This window comes from Felis catus, chromosome A2 (genome assembly GCF_018350175.1).
Source record: "Felis catus isolate Fca126 chromosome A2, F.catus_Fca126_mat1.0, whole genome shotgun sequence".
Taxonomy (NCBI): Eukaryota; Metazoa; Chordata; class Mammalia; order Carnivora; family Felidae; genus Felis; species Felis catus.
In genome coordinates this window covers 135,103,820-135,110,142 of record NC_058369.1, presented here as the reverse complement: position 1 = coordinate 135,110,142, position 6,323 = coordinate 135,103,820, and the positions used below count along the sequence as shown (strand labels likewise).

Genomic DNA, 6,323 nt, shown 5'->3' with positions numbered 1-6,323 from the left:
CTGGTGATTAGGAGAGAAAGTAGGTTTTCTGTATTTTACATTTGTACCACCTAAAACAGAGTGGTTTTCTTAAAAAAAAAAAAAAAGCATGAAAAATCATCTAGAATGCCAAGTGTTTTTTGTTTGTTTTCATGGTTGATAAATATTCACCATGACAAAAACTCAATTTAGCTTCTGTGCTCATTATAATTTTTACTTTTAAATAGGGATGGGACGACTGGATGACTCAGTCGGTTGAGCATCTGACTTTTGATTTCGGCTGAGGTCATGATCTCATGGTTCCTGGGATTGAGGCCCCTGGCTCCACACTGACAGCAAGAGGTCTGCTTGGGATTCTCTCTCTCCCTCTCTCTCTGCCCCTCCCCTGCTCATGCTCTCTAAACAAGAAAACAGACATTAAAAAGCAAAGAATAGGGACAAAGTGGAGTTAACCTTGAGTGTGAAGAATTTATTACAAGGAAGCTGGGTAATTTAAAAAGATGAGGATTTCAGCCAGGTGATGAGGCCTCAAGAATGTGATCTCCCAGTTCTAACTAGAAAAATTGGAACCTACGTGCATTTCAGCCTCCTGTAGACCAGACTGCCACAAGACCTGGAAGACCATTCCAGACTGGAGCAAGGCAGCTCTGGCATCCATTCCTCCTCTGTGCTCAGCCATTAATGTGATTCAACTACTTTCTGCTCCTGCTGTTACCACTTCCACAGTTATAAATAAATCAATTCACTCCTACTCTCCCCCACTCCCATTCTCAGTTGTCCAAAAAAGCAAAAATAAATTAAAAAGGTAAGCCAGAAGGGATGTGGTTGGGGGAAGGTGTCATTCAATTGGTCTCTTCCACCTCCTGGAGGGATTTCTGGTTGCTCAAGGACTTTGTTTCCTCAAGATCCTACTGGTTAATGACTCTGTGTCTCTAGTTCAAGTAAGAAGGAGAATGTGATTGGTAGTACCTCTTATCTCTGCTGGGAAAAGATCTCATTTCATAATGGCCTCATTGTCCACTCTCAGATGACTTTCTCTGGCCAGATAGTTGGTAAAACTTTACTTCTGGGTATGTCTGTGAAGTATCTCTGGAAGAGACCAGCATATGAACCAGTAGATTGAATAAAGAAGATCTCCCTTGCCAATGCAGGTGGATATTACTCAATCCATTGAGGGCTTGAATAGAACAAAAATTCAGAGGAAGGGCAAAGACACTCTCTCTGACTGAATAGAGGCATTCCTCTACTTCTGCCCTTGGACATTGGTGTTCTTGATTCTTGGGTGTCCAGACTCAGAGACTTACACACTGCTCATCTCCTCTTTTCCAGGGGTTTGGACTTAACACCACCAGCTTTCCTGTTAGTAGCTTGCATATGGCAGATCAGCAGATCATGGGCCTTTTCAGCCTCCATAACTACATGAGCCAAGTTATATCTAAATGGCTTCTTATATATATCTTATGGAGAATCCTAATACAGCAATATGTAAAATTTTCCTTTCATTGATAAGTGGTAACAGTGATTTCATCTTGGGTAATAATCAATTATACAGAAACTTTGTCTTTGTTTTTTTTTAATCACAGACGAGGCCTATTTTCAAAATGTAAGTCTAGTAATTCTTTTGTTTTCTCTTACAATTCTCTTAAAGTAATTCATAGGATGATGAGCCTCCTGACTAAATCCAGTGCTCATGGGTGGTAAAGACAGCCCAAAGAAATGTATGAAATTGTAAAGCACATTTTAATCAGGCTTAATCTTATCTTGCTCCTAGCCATCCTTTCCTAGAGCCACAGAGAACTCTTAGGAAAAAAAATAAAATAAAGAGAACTCTTGATTTTCACTTTTACTTCTCTTGAAGAGGTGGTAATGAGTACAAAATAAAGAAAAAAGTACTTGAATACTTATATAATTTAAGATGTGCCAACCCTGGAATGTTCCAATTTTAAGCAAAATATAAAATTTATTTTTGTTAATTTTAGTCAAAAAAATAAGAAAGAATATATTTAAAAGTTACGTAACTCATACTGAAGCCAGACTAAACACTTAAATCAAGGCAATGGCTCTACTGAAGTGAAGTATGTTGCAGTTTGGGTGTGTCCTAGGACTGATCTGGGTACCAAGGCAGTGGTTCCTGGGTACCAAGCCAGGACCAGCTCAGAAGAATTTACTGTAACTCATGTTTGTATGCAAATCAAGCAGGCAACCCAAGAGAGCTGAGATGGGAACAAAAGATTGTGTTTCTACCCTTACAAATCACAGAGGATCTTCCAGATCATAAGAATTATCCTGTATTTTACTGTGCTTATCTTCACATATAAAATCCTACTAGAGGATAAACAGAGAATTTAGAGGAAGGTAAGATCTGTATATTTAGGAATCTTTCCCATATATATTTTTTAATGTTTATTTATTTTTGAGAGACAGAGTGTGAGCAGGGAAGGGGCAAAGAGAGAGGGAGACACAAAATCTGAAGCAGGCTCCAGGCTCCAAGCTGTCAACACAGAGTCCATCGCAGGGCTTGAACCCATGAACTGTGAGATCATGACCTAGGCCGAAGTCAGACGCTTAACCGACTGAGCCACCCAGGCGCCCCGTTTTCCCATATTTTTTGACTGCAGATTCGCAATTGTTTTCACCAGAGTCCAGAGCCTACTAGGGGCCAAGAGGCTTTCCTTGGCTGGAGAAGTGTGGGTGGAGCAGGGTAGAGGCTAGAGTGGAGTGGGGCACTAGGGGAGTAAAGGGAAAAGAAGAGTGAGTGGAAAGAGGAAATGGCAGAGATTTCTCCCTCTCTCTGAGGTTCACATAAAAAGGAAACTGGAAAAGCAAGTGAAACTGCAGGGCAATCAGAGTTTCCATGGTTAGGGCAAGCCCAGTGCCAGCAGAAGTGCCCGAAAAGGTCTTTAACCCCAGAATCCTAGAGACCTGGAATCCCATAACCTGAATCCTAGAGACCTGGAATCCCATGCCCCAACTCTGGGAGAAGCGTCTGTACACAAATGCAAGATGCACAGGGAAGGGTGGCGGGGCTCTGGAAGCAAGAGAATGACTAAAATGAAGAGCTGGTCAAACATTGGAGAGAAGACCCAGTTGTTTTAGAATTTATCTTTAAAAAGAGTTCTTATGTTATCTTTAGTTTATCTTTATCTTTAACTTAATTTAAATTTAATTTATCTTTTAATTTATCTTTGTAAAGGGCACCTGGATGGCTCTGTCGGGGAAGCGTCAGACTCTTGATTTCGGCTTGGTTTGTGAGCCTGTATCAGGCTAGGCGCTGACCGCAGGAAGCCTACAGGAGATTCTTGTTCTCCTCTCTCTCTGCCTCCCTCCCCCCCTCTCAAAATAAATAAACATTTTAAAAAATAAAAGTGCAAAAAAGGAAATAAACAGGAGAATGAGATGATACCACTCAGGGGTATCCACTCAGCATGGCTAGGGAAGGTTTCTCTGAGGAATGAGGCATTGGAACTGAAGCCTGATGTGTGAAAATGAGGCAGCCCAGTGATGGGGCTGAGAAGCAGGAAGCAGGAAAGAAATGGAAAGGGAGGAGAAGGGTCAGGTTCCAGTTTACTCTCTGAGAGTACTGAGGAACTGTCCCTCACAGATTACTGTACAAGTGGAAGGAGGTACAGCTAGAAGAGTGTTATGTGTTGGAGAAATGGGTGGAATTCTGTTCACATGGACCAGAACATGCAATAAAGTCATCTGTGACCTTGTCTTAGTCGACATGCAGGGATGTTTTCTGATGCCTCATCTTGCTGGATTTCTACTAAACCCATTGCTGACAACTTTCTTTTTTCTTCCAAATTCTCCTTCTCCAAACACTTTGTTTTCTCTTATAAGGGGCCTTAGAAATGGTGTAGACTAGCTATTTTCCAAACCTGAGTGCAATACGGAATTACTTGGGTGATCTTGTCAAAAACAGATTTTTCAGGTCTTGGGTGGGGTGCAGACATCTGCACTTTGAAACTTTCCATGTGATTCTGATGCAACAGGTTTACTACCCTAGTCTTTCCTGATCAGTAATTTCCAAATTATTCAGCAAAACATTGGTTCCAGGAGATGTTGTCAGTGCTCCAAGAATAAAAGGATCTCTTATCAAATGAGCTGGAGCAACAGATTCTCCTCTTAGCATTTCGCAAAGCACCCTAGGATAAAGGCTCTGAGATATACTGTGTCTAACAGCTAAACAAACAATAGAATCATACTAGATATTTTTTCTTAACTTCACCTAGAATAGTTTTCCCCAAACAACAGTATGAAAAACACTAATCTAGAAAAACAGCCTTTTTAAAATTTTCACAAATATGTATGTGTATTTTTAAATTATTATATTATAAATTCTATTAAGTGTAACTGGGCATGATACTCTTTCGGTTAAGAAAGCAGCCCCAGGGTGCCTAGGTGGCTCAGTTAAGCTTCCAACTTTGGCTCAGGTCAATGCTCTCACAGCTCATGAATTCTAGCTCGCGTTGGGTTGTGTGCTGACAGCTCAGAGCCTAGAGCCTGCTTCCAATTCTGTGTCTCCCTTTATCTCTGCCCCTCCCCTGCTCGTACTCTGTCTATCTCTCTCTCTCAAAAATAAATAAGCATTTAAACAATTAAAAAAATAAAGGAAGAAAGAGAGAAAGAAAAAAAGAGAAAGAAAGAAGCCTCAAAGAAGGCATCTAGTCCTAGTTGCTAGTAAAGCTCTGACCAGCCCCACAGCTGGTTCTGAAGGAGCACCTCCCCATGATTCTGCTCTTGTCCTTTCTCTAGGTTCCAAAACCTCTATGCTGTCTTTCAAATTTACAACTCTAGGATCAGCCTGTCCCACATTCCACCTGTTCATAAAACATCTCCATCTAGATGTCCCAGTGTTACTCTCCATAATTCTGACACCAATTCAATGTTTAGGCTATTTTCCCCACAGCACCAAGCAATTCTCTGGCACCATATGGGCATCCCAAAATTCAACACAATTCCAACACAATCTACCCAGAGATGGCATCAGATTCCACAGGTTAAAGACTCAGTCCTACAACACTGTCCCCCCCCCTCCCCCTGCACACACACTTGGAGGCCAGTCACAAGTCCAGATTGTCATCTGGGCTTCAGACCCACTGCCTATAAATCAGAGGTCCCCATGACATCTCTGCTTAATTTGCTAGAGAAGCTCATGGAATTCAGGAAATCAATTACTCACTAGATTACTGGTGCATAGGGTGAGGTCCTGAACGAAGGAACTTCTGTCTCTGTAGAGTTTAGAGCCCTGGAACAGTACTGGTGATTGTGTTCCGGTTCACCAACCTTTAAGCTCTTTGAACCTTGTCCTTTTGGGTTTTTATGAAGGCTTCAATACTTAGGCAGGATTGATTAAATCACCAACCATTGGTAATTGTGCTCTGTCTCCAGCCCCTCTCCCCTCCTTAGGGATGGGGTTGAAAGTTCCAACCCTCCAGTTGCAAGGCTGGTTACCCTGGCAATAAGCCCTAGTCTTATGGTTACCTAGGGGCTTTCCAAAAGTCACCTCAGTAATGGAACAGAAAACACCTTTTGTGGGGAATAAGCTTAGGAATACCCTGAGCTTGCACCCATGGGTTTACAAGGCATAAAGAATTAGAAAGCCACAGGATGAACACACCCAAGTTTGGGCAAACAAGACTGGGTAAACAGGGCAAAGGCCCCCGTATAGGACAAAGATATAGGAATAGAAACGCCTCAGGATGAAAGCATCAAAAATGAGGTAAACAAGATTAGGTGTTCAGGGCAGAAATGCCCCCCTAACTTAGTACAATAGCAGAAAGCTGCTTTCACAGGATGGAAGGACTAAAATAGGTAAATAGGTAAATAGGGCTATGGACCACAGCAGGGTGAAGTTGCTAGGAGTAGAGCTAATTAGCAAAAGAAAGGGGCCTTGTTGACCCAGAGGTAGCATGCTCTGTCTTTTTTGTCCCCTAGGCCAGTTTAGGTAAACAGAGGTTGCGCCTCAAGTCTTCTGTAAACAACCTTCTGCCCAGCACCAGAATTTTGTTTTGTATTGACCCAAACCCCTTACGCTGCATATCTTCAAAACCCCTTTCTCCCATGCCCATGAGTTAATGTTCACAGTTTCGTTGTCTCTTTGTGCAGGTCGATCACTCTTATAAGTCTTCTGATCCTAATAAAAACGGAGCAAGGACGCTTACTCGGGGCTCTTGTCTCCTCCCAGACATTAGCCTCTCTTGCCTTTCAATCCTGTGTCTGCTCTCTTGCTGGACAAGAGAGAACTCCAGACCCAGAGTCTACAACAACGTTTATTGCTCTTTTAGGGAATTCCAAGGGTATTAGGAGCTCTGTGCCTCGAACAGGGATGAAGCCCAAATATA

General features: G+C 42.1%; 1 long non-coding RNA gene across 1 annotated transcript; it reads left to right on the top strand.

Moving 5' to 3' along the window:
* Positions 1 to 265: 265 nt before the first annotated feature.
* LOC123381287 lies at positions 266 to 735 on the top strand. The gene is made up of 2 exons (XR_006588126.1): positions 266 to 321; positions 565 to 735. It is a non-coding gene; the product is annotated as an uncharacterized LOC123381287 (long non-coding RNA).
* The last annotated feature ends 5,588 nt before the right edge of the window (positions 736 to 6,323 follow it).